The 23,421-nt window shown below is 45.0% G+C and overlaps 1 pseudogene; it reads left to right on the plus strand.

The window, feature by feature from the left end:
- Window positions 1-1,468: 1,468 nt before the first annotated feature.
- On the plus strand, window positions 1,469-22,537 carry LOC118097562 (centriolin-like; annotated as a pseudogene).
- Window positions 22,538-23,421: the final 884 nt, after the last annotated feature.

The following is a 23,421-nucleotide window of genomic DNA, read 5'->3' on the forward strand; positions in this document are numbered from 1 at the left end:
TTGGAAGCTGCCCAGAGTGGCTGGGGAAACCCGGCCAGATGGGCGGGGTACAAATAATAATAATAATTAATAATAATAATTATAATAATAATTAGGCTGGCTGGCTAGCAGTCCTGGCTTGTTAAGAAGAAACAAACCACAAGCCCAAGTTTTAATGCAACACTATGCTGTCCCCATCTTGGCTTGTTTGTCCATTTGTGTGAAGGGAGAACAGCCGCTGTTTCATATATGCATTGCGATCATGCAGTTCTGCCTGTTGCGTGCCAAGGCACCAAGAGGACCCCCAATAACTCACACTGACACCATAATTTTTGTTAAGGTTTTTGGCATTAGAATTTGGCCACAACTTTTTTTTATTAAAATACAATCAAAATGTGAGTGGTTGCTTAGTCATTGATTTCAATGATCTTTTGTGTACATTCTGGCCTAGTTCTGATAACAGTAAACTTGTGCCTAGGTAGCACCAAACATTGCACTTAGAAAAGCAGTATGTAGGATGTCTGGGAGGGGGCTAGACTAGAACCCTTTTTCCTGATATGGATTTTATTTGTAGAAGGAAGGAGAAGGATCTACCCACACTTGTAGAATGAAGGGGCAGAGATCATGTTTACCATATGAGTGAAAACCAGACTTCTGAGGCAACCAGCTTTCCTGTTTAAGCGGTTGTCTGGCAGTTTAAACATTGTCTCACACCCAATTTATGAAAGCAAACTATATCATAATTAATTCCCCAAACCATAATTTCTATGTAATTTTAACACGCTTTAATTGCATAAAAACCCAAAAGACTAAAGACCTCAGTTAATAAAATGACGGTGGCAGATCAAATGGGAAGGCTGGCTCAGACGCAAAAGGCTGAATCTCTCAAAAGAGGAATAAATTCCACAACTCTGTAAACCACCAATAATGCCCTTCAAGAATGCCTGTGTGCAGGTCTTATGAATTTGGGGCCCACAGATGGTATTAGCCAAGAAACTTTTAGCCGAACTTAATCATAGTAGGACACCAAGTAGCAGATGTATTCAAGGCCAGAGTGTCCGAGTTCAGGTGGTTGCTAAGCAACCTGTGGCTATGTGATGGCAACCAGAGCTCGGTGATGAATCTCAGAAGATCTGTTCAGCTGGACTGCATGTTGGTAATAAATTGATGTCCCAGTTTCGCTCAGGCTGGCTGCTATTTGCCAGAAGTAAGTGCCTTGTCATTTCTTCTATAACTAACATGCAGGAATGGATGTGGTGTTTTTGTAGTCCTCCACTTTTTGTTTTTGTTTTTTGTTTTTCCATCCTTGGGTGTGGTGTGGCGGGAATCCCCCCCCCTGCTTCCTTTTCAACTTCTTCCCTCCTCCCCATCCAAAACAGCACAGTCAGCTAACTTCCACACCCCACACCCCAGTCTCTCCAAAGTCCATGCTAGCACGTGTTAATTTTTTCTGTAGAAAAGGAAGTGACCACCTGAGGAATTGAGCATCATGGATGTGGCACCAAGTCGAGACAACAAACTGAAGCAAAGAGGGTACGTTTCCTATAGCTTTCAGTTTGTGGCTTGAGAAGCCGACAGTGAGCAATGTGTGGCCCAATATTGCAAGTGTGTGCTAGAAAGCAGCTATCCTCAGCTAAGCAAATGTAGAGCATTGAGGGTAAAGGAGATGTGATCCACACCTTTAGCCCTCGTGTGGACTGAACCAGACTGGGATTGCAGTGTACAGAAGGGTTGGTTTTTTTTTTTTACACTTTGTCCCACCACAACCCACCATTGCCCTGATGTGAATTAGGCCACAGTAATTTTCCTTCCCTTACATACAGCAAACATGGGGGGGGGGTAAGTTCAAACAAGGGCAAATAGTCTAAACCAGACACCCCCAAACTTCAGCCCCCCAGATGTTTTGGACTTCAATTCCCATCTTCCCCGACCACTGGTCCTCTTAGCTAGGGATCGTGGGAGTTGTAGGCCAAAACATCTGGAGGGCCGCAGTTTGGGGGTGCCTGGTCTAAACCTTACCACTGCTATTTATTTATTTTTAAACCCCCCCCAACCACAAAAGGGATGACATGAATAACATCTTGTGTACTTTGATCCTGAAAGTACAGAACTAGTGGTTCAAAAATCATTGTTCAGAGAATGGGTGCAGAGAAAGTTCTTATTAATGAAGGGTCAACTTCTTCATCAATAGTTTTGCAGGCTAGGGCCAACTGAATGCATTCATCAGAGTTAAATCACAATATAAAACACTCAGTTGGGTAGAGCAGGGGAAAGGACAGCGAGAAACACAGAATCATAGAATTGTAGAGTTGGGAGGGACCCCATGGGTCATCTAGTCCAACCCCCTGCAATGGAGGAATCACAGCTAAAGAATCGCTGGCAGAAGGTCATCCAACCGCCCTCTGTTAAAACAACCTTCAGTGAAGCAGAGTCCATGACTTTCTGAGTTGGGGAAGAACATTTTTTCACCTTATCTTAGGGTAGGAAAAGGAAGCAACAAATTAAGAGGGTAGATTTACAGCCTGATCCTATGGAAGCAGTTTCGGATATGGGGAGCGATTTTTATTTGGGGGACAAAAATGGCCTAAGGGGAAAGGGGTACGATTCCTGGCCTTCCCCCACAACATCATGCTAGTCATTCCCTTGCTTCTGTAGCCTCAGCAACAGCATAGTATGAAAGAAAACAGACTAATGGAGGCACATAATGTAATATCCCCTACTCTGCTTTCTGCCTATTACATGTTCTGTTACCCCAAGCTACTTGACACAATCCAAGAGATATATTCCAGCATCCTTTGTAACAGTATATCTCTTTTTCAACTCAGTGCAACAATGGGAAAATGGCTGAAAAGTCTATTTCAGTTTTCTGGCTAATTGCACCAGGTTCTTCTATACAAAAATTGATGGACATGCCTAAACATGTCTTTAGGCATGAGTTGAAGCTGAGGAGCCATCACTTTTTGCCATCTTCAGGGATTCTACAATGGTTCTTCCACCACCCACTCAGTCCTCACTTAGTCTCTCTCCATCTAAACCCAGAAACTTTGAAAAAGAGAACGCTTGGCTGCAGGAGTGGATCCACGAAGAACTTGCTCATGGTGAAGTTTGGCAGAACCAATATGAGGCACTCTTGGGACATCAGGCCCAGCTCTGCTCCTTGCTGCAGGCCAAGAGGTAAGAAGCTCTCAGAGTGGGCACCCAAAACTAGGGACGGGGCACAGGGCAAAAAAACCTGTCAGTGGCTGCTCTAGCTTTGCCTACGAAGGGCGTGTTTTATTTCCAGTTAAGTTTTTTAGGCTGTTTGGTGCCTGAACATTAGCCAACCTTCTCAGGAAGCAGCAGCAACTATTCCTCTGGTTGGTATCTTAAAAAAAAAATCTTTATTGATTATTATTTAAAAATACAAATGTATAGAAAAAAGATTAGACAAATATTTCCATTCACTACCATAATGCGTGAAATAAATATTTGCATAAAGAAAAAATATGACAATTTAAAAGACAAAAAAGAGAAAAAGAAAGATACTTAAACAAATCATACTTATATACCGTATTCCTACTCATCACACTTCCAATCCTTCTCATTATATCTTTTATCCTCTGTCATTCTTTTTTCACAAGTTTCAATTACTACATCTTTTATTTCCCCCCCTCTGTTTTTTTTCCCTTTACAAGTATCATTCCAGTTCTGGAATCCTCTGGTTGGTATCAATACAGAGGTGTAGCGTTGGTTGCCGTTGTTGGGTAGGCACGCACCGGGCAGGGAGGTGCCAGCCAGGCCCTTGATGCCACCAGAGTGTCCCAACCCCCACTGTAACAAAGCGCGGCCATGCTGAGCCACCTGCCCACCTGCTGGCCAACGTGGCCCTTGGTGGGTGAAGAGGAGCACTGGGCTGCCCTGCGCCGGGGTCGCCTAATTCGTACGCACCCCTTCAAAAATTGTGTACCGGGGGCCACGGCTCCCGGGCACCATGCACGCTTCACCCCTGTATCAATAGATTTTTCAGCCGCTTTCCCATTGTTGCACTGAGTTGAAAAAGAGATGCACTGTTACAAAGGATGCTGGAATATATCTCTTGGATTGTGTCAAGTAGTTTGGGGTAACAGAACGTGTAATAGGCAGGCAACAAGTGAATGAGACAGGAGTCTCTGGCAGGGAGGCCAGGGCCTTATTGAGTAAGGGAAGAACTTCTTGCCAGGTCCTGGTGCCCTCGATCCTGAGAGATACGGCTGACTCTCCCCCTCTGCAGTTTTGAACCCCTGGAGAAGAAGACCAGGGCACTGCAAGAAGAGCTGGAGGAAGCCCAGGACGCCCTGAGGGAATTCCAGAATCGAAGCCGTCAACGCCAACTGCGCATCCACAAGCAAGTGAGACCCTTGCAGTGAATATTTGGGACTCCTTTATTCTCCCCTCCCCTCCCCACTCTTTGGTAGACCTTCGTACAGTCCAGGCCCAGCTCTAGGTGCACTCCCGGTGGCGCGGGGCCGGCAAGGGGGGGGGGCGCTGCGCGATGAAGCCGCACGGAAGCCATGCTGCGCACGGTGGGGGCAGGGGCGCCGGAGCAATCTCCTCGCCTCAGCGCCAGGGCGCCCGACCTTCTCAAGATGGCCCTGGTACAGTCATTGCTTCATGGAAAGAAAGAGGGTGGGGACTGGCTTTGTGGCACGATGCTCTAGGCCAGGCATCCCCAAACTGCGGCCCTCCAGATGTTTTGGCCTACAACTCCCATGATCCCTAGCTAACAGGACCAGTGGTCAGGGATGATGGGAATTGTAGTCCAAAACATCTGGAGGGCCGAAGCCTGGGGATGCCTGCTCTAGGCACTCCCTACGAATTTTTGCTGGGGGGGGGGGGAGGTGCCACTGGAATGGTCCCATGGATGAATTGGATGGATGTTGCACCCCCTTAGTTCAGTGGTTTTCAACCAGTGTGCCGTGGCACCCTGGGGTGCCCTGAATGATGGTCAGGGGTGCCTTGGGTAGCAATGGCCTCTGTCCCTCTTTCCTCTCCTCCTTCCTCTGATGCCCTCTTGCATCTCTGCCTCCCCAAGGCTTGCACAGCTGTTTGTTGCAGCAGCCCTGGCTACAAGCTCCTCAGGCAAATGGTGTCTCTGGGGCTGGCCAGGGGGTGCTGGTTGTCAGGAGCTGAGGCGGCCTTGGAGTAAGCAAGCAAGTGGGTGAGGGAGCCCAGCCAGCCAGTCCACCAGCCCTTGCTCTTGGGAAGTCCTAGGCCCCTGTGGGGCAGTGTGAGGAGGCACCTCTCTTTGGGGTGTGTGTGGGGGCAGCAGTAGCCCGGTGGACTCCCAAGGAGAGAGGAGAGGAGGCTGAGGGAACCCTCCACAAGGGACGGTGTTTGAAAAAGGGTGAGAGGCTGCCAGCTCTGCAGGCAAGGGGTGGCATAACTGGGCTCCTGAGCCCCACAGGGGTGCCACAGAAAAAATGTAGTTGGTCAAGGGAGCTGTGGACTCAAAAAGGTTGAAAACCTCTGCCTTAGCTCAGGCATGTCCAACAGGTAGATCGTGATCTACCAGTAGATCACTGGACGTCTACGGTAGATCACTGGTAGATCACTGGCTCCCTCCAAAAAAAGCTGAACAACTGTGGCTCCCCTAAAAAAAGCTCAACATTTTACCTCCTCCCTGAAAAAAAACTCAACAACTTCTATTGAACCCCAAAAAAGGGTGTAGATCACTGCCAGTTTTTAACTCTGTGAGTAGATCGCAGTCTCTTGGGAGTTGACCTTAGCTCTTTAGAATGTCAGTCTTTTAGGACAGAAATCCAATTTTCTGCCTTAAGGGCAAAGATTCTCAGTCCCTCAGTTCTGTAGTGTCCACCATTGAAAGTACCACTCCCCCTGCTTTGAACAGAGGGGAGAACTTGGCAGCTATGTTGTTTATAAGCCTCCTTTCAGTAAAAAAAAAGGCCCCAGTGGCGGGTCTCAGACTTTTCCCTTCACGGACCACTTGAAAATGGCTGAGGGTCTTGGCAGACCACTAAATTACAGTACAATATTTTTTTTCTGCCTGTTGTAACAGTGATAATGCATTGTGCTAGATGCTGTTTGATTTTAATTATATTTTTACACCATGCCACCATAGCTGCCAAGTTCTCTCTTTTTTTAAGGGAAATTCCCTTATGCTGAATAGGCTTCCCCGTGAGAAAAGGGAAAACTTGGCAGCTATGCATGCCACCTTAACGAAACTGGTCTGCAGACCAAAGTTGGGGGAATCCATGTTTTAGAATCAACAGTTAAAGGTTTTGAAGTCCAGAGTTTTAAACAGTACTTAAAAATGACGGCACTTTATTTTGAAACATTAATGTGTCAGGCTTCAGAGACATTAGTGACATTATTATACTGTTGTTTTATATACAGGTAGGTAGCCGTGTTGGTCTGAGTCGAAGCAAAATAAAAAAATTCCTTCAGTAGCACCTTAAAGACCAGCTAACTTATTATTTTGGTATGAGCTTTCGTGTGCATGCAGTTATCTGGTATCTGAAGAAGTGTGCATGCACACGAAAGCTCATACCAAAATAATAACTTAGTTGGTCTTTAAGGTGCTACTGAAGGAATTTTTTTATGTTGTTTTATATGTTTTGCTTCTTAGCTCATAGCTTCTGCTTCTTCCTGGGTCCAGAGATGTTGTTTTCTATTTTGCACATTCCCCCCCCCTTTCTTATCTGAATTCTTACATACATTTTAAGAAAAAACAAAACTAGCATTTGGAATTCAGCCTCTGGCTAAGAGGAACCTTCCATCTGTGCGAGATTAAATGATTCCTTTCCTCCCCCTGCATACTATACTGTTCTGTGATGTCCCCCCAAAAAACTTCTTCGCCCTCCTAAGACAATTGGGGGGGGCATGTGGGGAAGGAGGAGAGGGCAAGTGGGACTCACTGCACTGATGGGGTTTGTAAAAATGAATCTCACCCAATAGATTTCTATGATGATGCTAACAGAGTTCAGTGTTAATAAGCACCTAATTTATTTTGAAATTTGATTTCTTTCTCCTGAGCTGGTGCAACATGATGGAGACACTGGAAGTTGCCTCGTGCCCAGTCCACCTAGCTCACGACTGCTGGCTCTGACTGGCAATGGCTCTTCAGTCCTGAGGGGGGAGTCTTTCCTAACTCTGCCTGAAGACATTGGAGGACTAAATTTGGGACTCTGCATGCTAAGCTAGCGCTCTGCTGAAATGAGGAAATAAGTAGTAATTACTTGAACTTACTACTTTGCCCTAGAGAAGACATTTCCAGCCTAAGTCCCCATATCTGCATAATACTTCTACAGTACTTACTTTATAATATTGTTGAAGGATAACAAAATGTTGTACATGAAACAGAAGTGCTATACTGTATAAATTCTGATCATGCTCGGGGGTAAAATATAAGACATTTGCTCCAACTAATGAGCAAAAACAAAACAACTAGGACAGGGGTTCCCAACAAAATTTTCTCGAGGACCCCTCATCGAGCCGCTATTGTGACAAGGACCCCCATTAATTCCTAATCCTAAAATTAAAAAGTGAGAGCCAAATTAAGAGTCTTTTTATACGAGTCCAGGGAGGAGGGAGGGGAATGGAGAAGACAGGGTACCTGCGCAGTAGCGCACAAATGAAGCCGACGCGCGCAAAGCATCTTGGGGAGGTGAGCGTTAGTAGAATGCGCGCGCTGCCTCTTTGCAAAACAGTAGTGTTTGTAAAGCGCCACCTAACGGCATACAGCAGAACTACTGCCTCATCTAATTCTAGTTTTGCGCTAGACTCTGCTCATGCAGGAAGCGGCCATAACAAAAAATCTGTTATCATACGAAATATATTTAATATATATTTTATTCTAATAGCATCTTGCGGACCCCTCTGGCATAGCTCGCGGACCCCTGGGGGTCCCCGGACCACCTGTTGGGAACCACTGAACTAGGCACATACAGCTTCAAATAGCATGAAATAATACACATTTACTTTGAGATCACATCTGCACCATAAATTTAAAGTACCACTTTAACAGCCATGACTCCCCCCCCCCAAAAAGAATTATGGGAACAATGGGCATAGCCAGGATTTTTGTGAGGGGAGCAGAACTTTCTTAGGGGGCAGGACTTTGGGGGGGGGCAGAACCAACGTGATTGGTCAGTTAAGTATTTATATTGTTTTACTTGGCCTATGCTGGGAATTATAGTTTGTGAAGGCTGCTGAGAGTTGTTAGAAGACCCCTATTTCCGTCACAAAACTATAATTCCCAGTGTTCCCTGGGAAGAGGGACCGGCTGTTAAACCACTCTGGGCATGACCTGGAAGCTGTACGCCGGCTCCCTCGGCCAATAATGCGAGATGAGCATTATTTAAAATTTATGGTGCAGATGTGTGTGTGTGGCAGGAAGGGAGAAGAATTGACATAGAATTATAGAACTGTAGTGTTGGAAGTTCATTTAGTCTAACCCCCTTCAGTGTAGGAATCTTTCGTCCAAAGTGGGGCTCGATTCAAACCCATGACTCTGAGATTAAGGGTCCTTCCCATCCCCTAATCTGAAAGGGAAAGAGGAAAATCTGTGCAGGTTTGTGTGTTTGAATAGAGCAGACTACAGAACTCAGCCTGATCTGTCTCTTCTCTAAATTACAGGAGAAGGAAAATCAGAGAATGGCTGAGACTGTTAAAGAACTGGAGAAAAAGGTGAGTGCTGCTTGATGCGGCAAACTTAGCTGGGACCAACCAGCATAGGTTCCATCCATCTTCCTGAAGGCCTTGGTTGCCCATGCAGCAGGATCAAGTCATTAAACTTTTCCTAGATGGTGCCACTTCACACTGCAACTGAGGAGGTCACATGTTTGAGTGGTGACCTAGCCAGCAAAGAACCAAAAGCTACCAGTAATTCCAAGTAGAAAGCTTGCTAGTTAGAAGACATCTGAAGGCAGCCCTGTTCAGGGAGGCTTTTAATGTTTAATAGATTGTTGTGTTTTATTTTTCTGCTGGAAGCCGCCCAGAGTGGCTGGGGAAACCCAGCCAGATGGGTGGGGTATAAATAAATTATTATTATTATTATTATTATTATTATTATTATTGCACGTCAAAGACATGGGTTTAACCTTAATCCAGGTCTGCTCTTTTTTCTGTGTGCAGTCAGTCTTTTTCACAAGCCAACATTTGAAAGTCCTCAAAGGATGCAGTGCAAACACACCATTTGAATGGCAATGCCCATTAGCTTTGAGGGCCCCCAGCCCCCTCAAATATTTTATCGGGGCTGGGGTGGGTGGGCGGGTGGGCAAAGGGACCAACTCCACTTAACACTGTGCAAGTTTTAACTGTAAATTGTCTCAAAATGATTGCTGTCCTAGGTTTCAGTTCCTTAAGCGCGCTTCTCAGAACTTCTTCCTTCCATGTGCCCAATCACGAAATCTTTTGTTCTTACTATAATTGACTTGCATGTTGTAAATAAATCAACGTTGACTTGACTATCGTTACACAAAGGTCTTCAAGCAACAGTTGGAGGAGAAGTCCAACAAGGATATCCTAAAGGAGCTGAGAACTGAAGGCAATGACCTGAAGGTGAAGGCCACATTCTTTGTATGTCTTTGTATGGCACTATATCAATACATAAGGCAGGTGGGGAAACTGCGGACATCCAGATGTTGTTGGACTAAAACCCTCATTGGCCACATCCAGCATGGCCAATAGTTAAAATGATGGGAGGCATAGTCCAGTAACATCTGGAGGGATTTTTGTTGTTGTTGTTTAGTCGTTTAGTCGTGTCCGACTCTTCGTGACCCCATGGACCATAGCACGCCAGGCACTCCTGTCTTGCACTGCCTCCCGCAGTTTGGTCAAACTCATGTTCGTAGCTTCGAGAACACTGTCCAACCATCTTGTCCTCTGACGTCCCCTTCTCCTAGTGCCCTCAATCTTTCCTAACATCAGGGTCTTTTCCAAGGATTCTTCTCTTCTCATGAGGTGGCCAAAGTATTGGAGCCTCAGCTTCACGATCTGTCCTTCCAGGGAGCACTCAGGGCTGATTTCCTTAAGAATGGATAGGTTTGATCTTCTTGCAGTCCATGGGACTCTCAACAGTCTCCTCCAGCACCATAATTCAAAAGCATCAATTCTTCGGCGATCAGCCTTCTTTATGGTCCAGCTCTCACTTCCATACATCACTACTGGGAAAACCATAGCTTTAACTATACGGACCTTTGTCGGCAAGGTGATGTCTCTGCTTTTTAAGATGCTGTCTAGGTTTGTCATTGCTTTCCTCCCAAGAAGCAGGCGTCTTTTAATTTCGTGACTGCTGTCACCATCTGCAGTGATCAAGGAGCCCAAGAAGGTAAAATCTCTCACTGCCTCCATTTCTTCCCCTTCTATTTGCCAGGAGGTGATGGGACCAGTGGCCATGATCTTGGTTTTTTTGATGTTGAGCTTCAGACCATATTTTGCGCTCTCCTCTTTCACCCTCATTAAAAGGTTCTTTAATTCCTCCTCGCTTTCTGCCATCAAGGTTGTGTCATCTGCATATCTGAGGTTGTTGATATTTCTTCCGGCAATCTTAATTCCGGCTTGGGATTCATCTAGTCCAGCCTTTCGCATGATGAATTCTGCATACAAGTTAAATAAGCAGGGAGACAATATACAACCTTGTCGTACTCCTTTCCCAATTTTGAACCACTCAGTTGTTCCATATCCAGTTCTAACTGTAGCTTCTTGTCCCACATAGAGATTTCTCAGGAGACAGATGAGGTGATCAGGTACTCCCATTTCTTTAAGAACTTGCCATAGTTTGCTGTGGTCGACACAGTCAAAGGCTTTTGCATAGTCAATGAAGCAGAAGTAGATGTTTTTCTGGAACTCTCTAGCTTTCTCCATAATCCAGCGCATGTTTGCTATTTGGTCTCTGGTTCCTCTGCCCTTTCGAAATCCAGCTTGCACTTCTGGGAGTTCTCGGTCCACATACTGCCTAAGCCTGCCTTGTAGAATTTTAAGCATAACCTTGCTAGCGTGTGAAATGAGCGCAATTGTGCGGTAGTTGGAGCATTCTTTGGCACTGCCCTTCTTTGGAATTGGGATGTAGACTGATCTTCTCCAATCCTCTGGCCATTGCTGAGTTTTCCAAACTTGCTGGCATATTGGGTGTAGCACCTTAACAGCATCATCTTTTAAAATTTTAAATAGTTCAGCTGGAATATCATCACTTCCACTGGCCTTGTTATTAGCAGTGCTTTCTAAGGCCCATTTGACTTCACTCTCCAAGATGTCTGGCTCAAGGTCAGCAACCACACTACCTGGGGTGTACGAAACCTCCATGTCTTTCTGGTATAATTCCTCTGTGTATTCTTGCCACCTCTTCTTGATGTCTTCTGCTTCTGTTAGGTCCTTACCACTTTTGTCCTTGATTATGGTAATCTTTGTATGAAATGTTCCTTTCATATCTCCAATTTTCTTGAACAGATCTCTGGTTTTCCCCATTCTATTGTTTTCCTCTATTTCTTTGCATTGCTCATTTAAGAAGACCCTCTTGTCTCTCCTTGCTGTTTTTTGGAAATCTGCATTCAGTTTCCTGTATCTTTCCCTATCTCCCTTGCATTTTGCTTGCCTCCTCTCCTCCGCTATTTGTAAGGCCTCGTTGGACAGCCATTTTGCTTTCTTGCATTTCCTTTTCCTTGGGATGGTTTTCGTTGCTGCCTCCTGTATAATGTTACGAGCCTCCATCCATAGTTCTTCAGGCACTCTGTCCACCAAATCTAAATCCTTAAACCTGTTCCTCACTTCCACTGTGTATTCATAAGGGATTTGATTCAGATTGTATCTTACTGGCCCAGTGGTTTTTCCTACTTTCTTCAGTTTAAGCTGGAATTTTGCTATAAGAAGCTGATGATCTGAGTTACAGTCAGCTCCAGGTCTTGTTTTTGCTGATTGTATAGAGCTTCTCCATCTTTGGCTGCAGAGAATATAATCAATCTGATTTCGATGCTGCCCATTTGGTGATATCCATGTGTAGAGTCGTCTCTTGTGTTGTTGGAAGAGAGTGTTTGTGATGACCAGCTTGTTCTCTTGACAGAACTCTATTAGCCTTTGCCCTGCTTCATTTTTAACTCCAAGGCCAAACTTGCCAGTTGTTCCTTTTATCTCTTGATTCCCTACTTTAGCATTCCAATCCCCTGTAATGAGAAGAACATCCTTCTTTGGTGTCATTTCTAGAAGGTGTTGTAGGTCTTCATAGAATTGGTCAATTTCACTTTCTTCAGCTCCGGTAGTTGGTGCATAAACTTGGATTACTGTGATGTTAAAAGGTCTGCCTTGGATTCGTATCGAGATCATTCTGTCATTTTTGAGATTGCATCCCATTACAGCTTTTGCCACTCTTTTGTTGACTATGAGGGCCACTCCATTTCTACTACAGGATTCTTGCCCACAGTAGTAGATATGATAGTCACCCGAACTGAATTCGCCCATTCCCTTCCATTTTAGTTCACTGATGCCCAGGATGTCGATATTTATTCTTGTCATCTCATTTTTGACCACATCCAGCTTACCTCCATTCATGGTTCTTACATTCCAGGTTCCTATGCAATATTTTTCTTTACAGCATCGGACTTTCCTTTCGCTTCCAGGCATATCCGCAACTGAGCGTCCTTTCGGCTTTGGCCCAGCCGCTTCATCAGCTCTGAATCTACTTGTACTTGTCCTCCGCTCTTCCTCAGTAGCATGTTGGACGCCTTCCGACCTGAGGGGCTCATCTTCCAGCGTCATAACTTTTATATGCCTGTTGTCTTTGTCCATGGAGTTTTCTTGGCAGGGATACTGGAGTGGCTTGCCAGTTCCTGCTCCAGGTGGATCACGTTTAGTCAAAACTCTCCACTATGACCTGTCCATCTTGGGTGGCCCTGCATGGCATAGCTCATAGCTTCTCTGAGTTATTCAAGCCCCTTCGCCACGACAAGGCATTGATCCATGAAGGGGATCTGGAGGGATACAGGTTCCTAACCCCCGGCCCTGAACTATAAGAAAAACAAACAAGGCAAACCTAGGAATAACGGTAGAACCTAGAAGCTAAGTACTCCCTCCGATAGGATAGATTTCTTGGAATAAGCAATCATACATTCAGCTTGCTGTTAACTGCTGCATCTTGTTTACCAAGCATAAAAGGTAAAGGGACCCCTGACCATTAGGTCCAGTAGAGACCGACTCTGGAGTTGCGCGCTCATCTCGCATTATTGGCCAAGGGAGCCGGCGTACAGCTTCCAGGTCATGTGGCCAGCATGACAAAGCCGCTTCTGGCGAACCAGAGCAGCACACGGAAACGCCGTTTACCTTCCCGCTGTAGCGGTACCTATTTATCTACTTGCATTTTGACGTGCTTTCGAACTGCTAGGTTGGCAGGAGCTGGGACCAAGCAACGGGAGCGCACCCTGTCACAGGGATTCGAACCGCCAACCTTCTGATCAGCAAGGCCTAGGCTCAGTGGTTTAACCCACAGCGCCACCTGGGTCCCTTTTACCAAGCAGACAGACCTGCTTTTTTTCTGGGAGCTCTCCCTGATTGTGTTCCCTGTTTTGCCTTCTTGGAAGATTCTGCAGATGCTTTTTACGAAAACATTGTCAGTGTGAGTTGCTGGAGTTGACATTCTTCTGGTTTCAGACCCCTTCCCTGTTTCTCTAGAAGCCTACCCCACTGAGAGGGGAGCAGAGGCATCGTGACTACAGTGCGCTTGCGTGCATGAAGCCATCGGGTGTCAGGCTTCAGAGAATCCGATCCCTCCCACGGTGGGCAGCCAATAATTAGATAAACAAGAAGAGTTCTCACCAAGTCCTTTATTCAATATTCAGAGAGAGAGAGGCTTTGAAAAGTGCCTCTCCATTGCAGTAATGGTGTTGCTACGAGTAAAGCCCCACCCCCATCTCTCCTATTATACGTCATCCCTACGTTGGCTGATCTGGGCTCTCTGCCTCTGAGCTTTCTGTTCTCTTACTTTCCATGCCCGCCGCGTTCTGGGAGAAGGGGGGGGGGTCTGGAATGCTTTCTAAAAACACTGAGTTTGTCAGCTGTCTCTCTCCTGGTGGTGCTGCTTCTTCCTGCTCCTATCCCAATATTTCCCAACTTCTGCCCTCTGCAGCCTCTCAACCTTCTGCAAACCACTGTTGTAAATCTATATTGTCTCCCTCTTCTCTGGGAAGTGAAGGAGGGGGGGCAGTCTATATCTATATCTATATCTATATCTATATCTATATCTATATCTATATCTATATCTATATCTATATCTATATCTATATCTATATCTATATCTATATCTATATCTATATCTATATCTATATCTATATCTATATCTATATCTATATCTATATCTATATCTATATCTATCTATCCATATCTGTGTGTGTGTGTGTGTGTGTGTGTGTGTGTAGGTGTAGAAGGGCAATGTTTGTTATAGTCCACTTTTCTTGGAAACCGCTGGACCGATTCCGCTCAAATTTGGACACAGCGTTCCTTCCCAATACAAGAGTGTTTGCAGAACCTTAGATCGCTAAGATCCCACCCCTAACACACCTAAATTTTCTCTTTTTTTAAAAAAGGCAAAATATACCACCCTCTAGTGGACATCAAAGGAACAGACGACAAAATACATAAAGACAGCCCAGACTTTCAAACATCAACTATCTTATTCCTTTCTTCCTAATTTCACACACAACGCCACAGCAATGTGTGGCAGGGCCAGGTAGTACTATATAGCTGCCAAAGTTAATTAGAACAGGACAGAACATGGGGCAGGATCCGGCGCCTCTCCTAACCTACGTTGTGAACACTGCTGGGGACACTGTAGCTCCATGTCCTCATCTAGATCTGTCACATGTCTCAATATCAGCTCTATGTGCTACAGAGGATGAGTAACTTTGCACCAAGAGAAGCGGGAGGGATGGAAATACGAAAGCCATGACTTTATGGGGAATATTCTGTTGTGCCCACAGCAAGGCAAGAATGTTCCCATTTAGGTTTCTACCATAATGTAAACAAAACAAAAGGCAGATTTTGCTTTTCAATCTCTTGAGGACAGGCTTTTGGATAGCATACTGATACAGTGTAAAAAAAAAAGGTAAAAGGTAAAGGACCCCTGGATGGTTACGTCCAGTCAAAGGCGACTATGGGATTGCGGTGATCATCTCACTTTCAGGCCAAGGTATTCGGCATTTGTCTGCAGATATCTTTCTGGGTCATTTGAGCAGCATGACTAAACCGCTTTTGGCGCAGCAGAACACCGTGACAGAAGCCAGAGTGCACTGAAACGCCATTTACCTTCCCGCTGCAGCGGTACCTATTTACAGTGGTACCTCTGTTTATTAACACAATTGGTTCCGGAAGTCTGTTCATAAACTGAAGCATTCATAAACTGAAGTGAACTTTCCCATTGAAAGTAATGGAAAGTGGATTAATCCGTTCCAGACGGTCTGCGGAGTACTTAAACTGAAGCGTTCATAAACTGAAGCGAACCTTCCCATTGAAAGTAATGGAAAGTGGATTAATCCGTTCCAGACGGGTCCGCGGAGTACTCAACCTGAAGCATACTTAACCCGAAGCATGGGTGTAATTGGTTCCAGAAGTCTGTTCATAAACTGAAGCGTTCATAAACTGAAGCGAACTTTCCCAATGAAAGTAATGCAAAGTGAATTAATCCGTTCCAGATAGGTCTGCGGCGTTCGTAAACCGAAAATTCGTAAACCGAGCTGTTCATAAACCGAGGTTCCACTGTATCTACTTGCACTGGCGTCCTTTCGAACTGCTATCGCTAGTAGGAGCATTGTGGAATGTGTTGATAGTAACGTACTTTGGGATATTAGTTTTGAGAATAGAGGCATTAGAAGTTAACAAAGGTATTCCTGCTTTCGTTGGTGAGATGCTTGAGGGTGTGCTTTCTGCTTTGGGAGCACAGGACATTGCTGCCATCTTGCTCAGAGGGTGAGAAATTGAAAGGAGGTTTCCAGGGTTGCATCCCAACTCAACTGGGACAGAAATAGGATGCTAAGGCAGGGCGGTAGCCAGTCCTGTGCCCTCCAGCTGTTCAGAGGACACCTGGAATTGTAGAGTTGGAAAGGATTCCAAGGGTCATCTAGTCCAGCCCTCTGCAATGCAGGAATCCTGCCCCAACCATCCCTGTTTGGGCTTGAACCACCAACCTTCTGGTTAACAGTTAGATGTACTGACTCATTGCACCACACTCCTTCCGTAATCCCTGACCTTTGCAGCTGCCTACCTCTGATCTAAAGGAATAGAGAATAGCTCAGATGGTAAGTGGCTGAGCATTTGTGTCTGAATGACAGGGTTGCTAATGCAATAATGTTCTTTTTTTTAACCTTACTCTGCAGAGGCACTTGTCTGAATGGGAGGCCAAGTGGCAGTCAAAGAATGACAGGATCAGACAGGTAAACTCAGATGTATTTGTCCTTTCGATATACACATGTTCCCGGTGGTAAACTGAGGTGACTTTGTCTCTTTGACTCAAGGAAAGACTGAATGTTGAAGCAAGCCTCAACTCCACAACATACTGTACTACTTATGCAGAGCTCAGACTCAGAATCTCTTAGCTCAGGCATCCCCAAACTGTGGCCCTCCAGATGTTTTGGCCTACAACTCCCATGATCCCTAGCTAACAGGACCAGCGGTCGGGGAAGGTAGGAATTGTAGTCCAAAACATCTGGAGGGCCGAAGTTTGGGGATGCCTGTCTTAGCTGCTACCATGCCTTGGACAATGGCTCGTACGATTTATTTGTAGGGATGTGTTGCAAAGGAAGAGCAACTTGAAGCCTGCATCTAAGGCTGGAAACAGACTGCTTTTTTCATAGGTGGCATTGACGCCTAGCAAGTTCACACACTCTTGTTCATCTACCTCACAGATTTAGCAAACTTTTGCAGTGCTTTAAAAAATATTTGACTAGAGGAAAAATTAAACAAGTGTTCTCACCACAGGAAGCTGCCAAAACATACCAGTTTCGACACTCTGAACGCACAGAGTATGCTCTTTTCCTTCCTTTCGAAGGTTGTGGTTGCCCACTTCACCGGAAATATGTGCTGCAACATTTCTGATAGGTTGTGGCGCCGATTTTGAGGCTTTCCTCCATGCCTCACTTCTCTGGCTAGTAAGCTGTGAAGCCAGACTCCTCCAACCACAGCCTTGGTTCGAAGGCAAGAGGCTTGAAGGAAGCAGAACAGACAGGCAATTGGAAGAATGGCCGGGCACAGTATCCAGTTATTTCATTCCCGGTTTACCTGCTGGTTTGACTGGGAAGACTTCTCTCTCTCCAGCTGAAGAGCTTCCCCTTTCCTCCAGGCTGAGCAAATAATGAAATCAGGGCCGGCTCTAGGGGAAGGCTGGGTGGTGCGGGGCACCGGGGCGCCGGGCTGCCAGGGGGGCTCCGCGGCAAGAAACGGGGCAGGGCAGGGGCGATCTCCGCACCACGGCGCCCGGGCGCCCGACATGCTTAAGACGGCCCTGAATGAAATTGCAAGGTGAAGAAAGCAAGAGTGGGTTGTTCATTCTGAGCGCACTACCAGCCAGAATTTTGTGTGAAGTCCAGAGGGCTACAGGGTACTTGAGTGGGAAGAGAGAAGGTCTTTCACATAACCAGGCAGAGGACCTCCTTGGTGGTGGTGCCCGCCCTGTGGAACGCCCTCCCATCAGGTGTCAAGGAAATAAACAACTACCGGTATCTGACTTTTAGAAGACATCTGAAGGCAGCCTGTTTAGGATAGTTTTTAATGTTTGAGGTTTTATTGTGGTTTTATTTTCCTGTTGGGAATGGGAGCTGCCCAGAGTGGCTGGGGAAACCCAGCCAGTTGGGCAGGGTATAAATAAAGTATTATTATTATTATTATTATTATTATTATTATTATTATTATTAGCCAGGATTTCTAGCTTACCTCTGAAACCACTCCTTTGTAATTAGTTAATTAGGAAAGAAAGAAAGGGGGCGGGGAGAAAGAGTGAGTCCTTGGCCAATTTTCAGAAAGCAGGCAGTGTTTCAACTCCACAACATACAGTACATGTTGTTGTCAGTTTTACTCCTTTAATGCAATACCATTATGGGCGAATTCAGACCCCGTTTGTCTTTGTGTGCCTCTCTAATATCCTAGTCTGACTATTCCACATCACCTCCGGGTTTCTAACACCATTGAAGAGCGACCAGACAAATTTCTGCAAGTGTGTACATTTCCAAGATAAGCAGAAGTTTTCATATGGCAGACAGTTGAAAAGTGCTGTGCTTGGATGCTGACATGTTTTGCCTCCCCCCACAACAGATGTGCTGATCCACTTAATGGTGAGAGCAGCCTATCTATTTTCCACCTCTGAAATCTGAAATCAACATGGGCACGGGCTTACCAAATCCTATCATAGCTAATTTTGGAGGAGGAGGAGGAGGAGGAGGAGGAGGAGGAGGAGGAGGAGGAGGAAAGAAAGATTATTATTATTATTATTATTATTATTATTATTATTATTATTAGCCCACCCATCTGGCTGGGTTTCCCCAGCCACTCTGGGCAGCTCCTAACAGAATATTAATCAGAATAAAACTTCAAACATTAAAAAATTCCCTAAACAGGGCTGCCTTCAGATGTCTTCTAAAAGTCAGGTAGTTGTCTATTTCCTTGACATCTGGTGGGAGGGCGTAATTTTGAACATACAGCGATGAATAATATCACATTTTTTCCAGACCCCATGTCATCACTAGTAAGATTGGTTTAGTCTTTAAGGCTAGGAGGAATGTTAGCGGCTGAGGAAACTTTGTTGTTGTGGATGGAACCTGAACAAAAGAGTTCTGTTTTGTTATGGGGGTTTCAGAGACAGCACCAGATTGAGAAACTCAGCGCCACCATTCAAGGATTGTCTCTGAAGAGCCAGGTACGTCCCAAGCATCCCATAGAATCATAGATTAATAGAATCGTAGAGTCCCAGAGGTGCCCAAAGGTCATCTAGTCCATCCCCCTGCAATGCAGGAATCTCAACTAAAACATCTCTGACAGATAGCCACCCAATCTCTGCTTAAAAACCTCCAAGTAAGGAGAGTTCACCACCTCCCAATGGAGTCCGTTCCACTGTCAAACAGCTCTTACTGTCATAAAGTTCTTCCTGAAGTTTAATTGGAACGTTCTTCCTTGTCACTTAAATCTCTTGGTTTGGGTCCTACCCTCCAGAGCAGGAGAAAATAAGCTTGCTCCATCTTCCATGGGGACAGCCCTTTAGATCTTTGGAGATGGCTATCATATCTCCTCTCAGTCTCCTCTTTACCAGGCTAAACATACCCAGTTCCCTCAGCTGTTTCTCATAAAGCTTGGACATGCCCTGTAGTTCCAAATTAGTTCCCATATTCTTGGGAAATCCTGAACCTTTTTTTTACAGGCCAAATCATTGAACTAGAAAATATGTATCATTAATCCTCATCCCCAAATCCATAACATATAATATAGTACTTGAATTCTCCTGCCCCTTCCAGTTCATGGCTGATAATTGAGCCTGCAGCCTGATTGAACAGGGATTCAGAGAACAGAGATTTCTAATGTCTAAAAAACAGGTGTTGCTTTTCTCTCTCTCTCTCTCTTTCTCTTAATTCCAACAACAAAGGAGCTGCACAGAAACATCATTCTCTTGGAAGACAGTGTGATGGAAGCTCAGCAGGAAGTGGCACTGTAAGTTTAAAGCAATAATGGTTGCTTATGGTGAACTGGAAAGGCAGGCTGACTAGATGAGTGAATTGTTTAGCCAGCATGTTCAATGTTTATGATAATATTTTATTCTCTTGCTAATTATGCTGTTTAAGAAGGAGGGCCTTTTCGGTAGTGGCGCCTGCCCTGTGGAATACCCTCCCAGCAGGTGTCAAGGCAAAAAGCAACTACCTTACTTTTAAAAGACATCTGAAGGCAGCCCTGTTTAGGGAAGTTTTTAATGTTTAATGCTGTATTGTGTTTTTAATATTCAGTTGAGAGCTGCCCAGAGTGGCTGGGGAAACCCAGCCAGATGGGCAGGGTATAAATAAATTATTATTATTATTATTATTATTATTATTATTATTATTATTAATTCCTTTAGTAATGTTTTCTTTTGAAATGTTTAATATATATACAGTCCTACCTCCGCTTAAGTTCCCCCCTGGATACGTAAACTTCGAGATGCGAACGCAGCAAGCCCAGAAGTATTTCTTCGGGTTTTGCTGCGCGCGCATGCGCAGAAGCACTCTACACACCACACGCATGCGCAGAAGCAGACCTCCGGTTGCGAATTTCTCAGGATGCGGCCAGAACTCCGGAAGGGATCTCTCTCTCTCTCTCTGTGTGTGTGTGTGTGTGTGTGCGCGTGTGTGTGTGTGCGTGTGTGGGGCGCAGTATTGTTAACTTTGCCACATTAAATGTGTGTTCCATAGTTGACCTCCTTTGGAATGTTTTATTTTGAAATCTTTAAGGTGATAATTTAGTTTCCTGTTAACTATGTAGCTTTGAATGTATACTTTATATCTTTCTTTCTTCTGTAATGTTGTATTCTCGTTTGTTTTATTTGATGTTTAATGGGGGTTATGAACAGCTTTGATTTCCCCCCCTTAAAAATAAAAAGCAATAATGAAATGAAATGATGATGATGATGATGATAACGATTATGTTGATGTTGATGTTATGAAAGAGGCCTGTTCAAACCCACCTGAGTGGCCTTGGACAGGGCCCTCACAAATCTCACCATCTGGGAATAATAGTTGCAGGCACCAGAGGTTACTGAATGTGATGAAATGTTATCTCCCACTTTAAGAATATAAGCTGCCTGGAAATTGTAGAGCAAAAACAGACATTTCAGTGTTACCTGTGTATTTTCTCTTAAAATGCAAGTGTTTGGGGTTAGTATTAAAGTTTGCTACAGCTAGCAGTGGTTTACGTATTATGTTTCCACACCACACATTGTGTGTGTGTGTGTGTGTGTGTGAGAGAGAGAGAGAGAGAGAGAGAGAGAGAGAGAAAGAGAGAAAGAAAGAAAGAAAGAAAGAAAGAAAGAGAATGAATTCTATGTTTTTCACAAGGGATAGGCTTGGTTAAATGCTGCAATGGGGACCTACAAATCAACATAACATTCTCCCTAGGGTTCAAGCAGAATCAAAGGGGAGAAAGAAGAAAGTACAATCAAAGCAACTATGTTTTGGGCCCACAATATATCATGCCATCACTGCAGTCTCCTTTCTTGTCCTGCCTTCTGTTTTGCTTCCTTCACAAACTTTCTTTCACAAGCTTTTCCTTTTGGAGATGTAATACTATGTTCTGTTTCAGATTCCAGAAAGAGCTACTTTCAGAACAAGTGGGGACCTTAGAGGAACGAGCATGTGACCAGATGGTATGAGGGGCACAATTTATATGCACAAAGTACAAGGGGCATGTGAGTCAGGGGACGTGACGTTTGTGGTTTATGTGAACTGTTTATGGGCTCAAGTCAGTGCTATTCCTGGGGTTCAGGCAGATTGTAAAGGGGAAATGATAGCATATAAACCCTGCTTTAGTACCCCAGAAACTCTCCTCAAAATTCAAGCAGCACAACTGAGGGAGCTGAGAATCAAATCGTGTTCATCCTTGCTCCAACTCTTCCTATCTGACTCCTTGTTGCCAAAGGGAAGGTGTAAAAATATAGATCAGTGGTGGGAAGCCTATGACCTTCCAGATGTCGATGCATTTGGAAATAAAACTCATTCGTGAGTCACTGCAGCGGTGCCAGATTCTACGCTCTGGGGGCATTCTTGGTCTACATCAGAATATAGGGTTTTTCACAGTGCACATGCTCAGTGGATCACTTGAATCTCAACATATGCTTTTCTTGTTCTCCCAGAAAAGACTTCCATGTTTGGAACTAAACAGAAACAGTTTCAAAGAGCAGCTCCTTTCCTGGTAAGTGATCAAACGGATTATCAGAGAATATCATGCAAACAGGGAGGACACAGCAGGTAGGGAGAAGAAAGGAAGGCACAGACATTGCGCGCTGATGTCGTCGGTTGTTGGTTTTCAGGCTGTGTCCAAGGGAATATTAGCATTCTTGCAAAGATCAGGGGTTTCTCAGATAGAAGATACTGAAAAGCAGGACCCCCTGGAAGACACATTGTCCATACAATACTGTCTCCCGCAAATGAGTGTTGGGTGGGCTCAATGGTATATTCTCAGTTCATGTGGTAGACCTGACCAGCATGCTTTGTGAACAGTTTGTGCACCTTACTTAGGACACTGCTCAGAATCCCTTGCAACACGTAGGAGTTTCTTAGCGGACAAGAGCTCCCCAAAGACATAACCGCTGAGAACCAAACCATCTTGTGCACCTGACTTGGAGCTTGGTGTCTTCTTTTGTTTTTGTGTTTTGGCTTGTAGGTCATTCTCTTGCAAGTGTCCCCCGCGCCCAACTCTCCGGGACGCATGTAGCCTGCTGTGGACATTAGCCAAGGCCTTGCTCCTGATCTTGCTGTTGGCTGTGGGCTTCCACTTCCTCCAAGGCTGGTTCTCCAGCCAGCCATGTCTGCAGATCTATCCAGCTCCTTTGCTTTATATCCAACCCAAGAGGTTACTGCCCCCTTTATCTTCGTGAAGGCGCCTAGGCTTCTGTGGTTGAATGTCCTTTAATAAAGTTTAATAAGAAGGAATCTGAAATCCACTGTCAAACATCTTTGTGTGGTTGAGGTTTGTTTTAACAAATAGGCGGTGTGGGGGGGGGAGGGTTGAATTTATGGGTTAAAATTTACAATAAATGTGATTCTGACTAAACGTTAGGAAGAGACTTCTGACAATTAAGATCTGTTTGACAGTGCAATTGACTTCCTCGGAAGCTGCTTGACTCTCCTTCCTTGGAGGTTTTAAAGCAGAAGTTGGGTGGCCATCTGTCATGGATGCTTTCGTTGAGTTTCCTGCATTATTTGCAACGGGTTGGACTAGATGTCTCTGGGGGTCCCTCCCAATTCTACAATTCCATGATTATAAATCAGGAATGTGCAGTGGGAAGAACAAGGCATTGACCCCCACCCCGCAGCCCTGATCAGAATCCCCACCAACATGCTCCATCTTCTATTTGTAACAAAAAGAAAGCTCCTGTTAGCATTGCTGTGAATAGCAGGCCTTGAGAGCTTCTTGTTGTGTTCAGGACTGGCAGGAGCAAAAGTCTGAAGCCCCTTCCCTATGCCAGAGTTCTGATCTGGCTAGGATACATCACATACTAGCTATTTGTTAAACAATGCTGTCAGAGTTGACAGTAGCAATCACCTGGCAGGGAGGTGAGCACAGCATACAAATTATCCCTCCTGCTCCAGCCACAAGGGATTTGCAGTATCTAAATTTGAGGTCCCCTTTGAGCTTGAGGCCCTAGAACAAATGCCCCCCCCTCCCATCCCGCTATTAGCCCCCCCTTTTATGTTATGCCTTACTAGATTTGATTCCAAATTATACCCTTAAATCTAAAGAATTTCCTTCCTGTTCACA

The sequence above is a fragment of the Zootoca vivipara genome, chromosome 16 (genome assembly GCF_963506605.1).
Source record: "Zootoca vivipara chromosome 16, rZooViv1.1, whole genome shotgun sequence".
Lineage (NCBI taxonomy): Eukaryota > Metazoa > Chordata > Lepidosauria > Squamata > Lacertidae > Zootoca > Zootoca vivipara.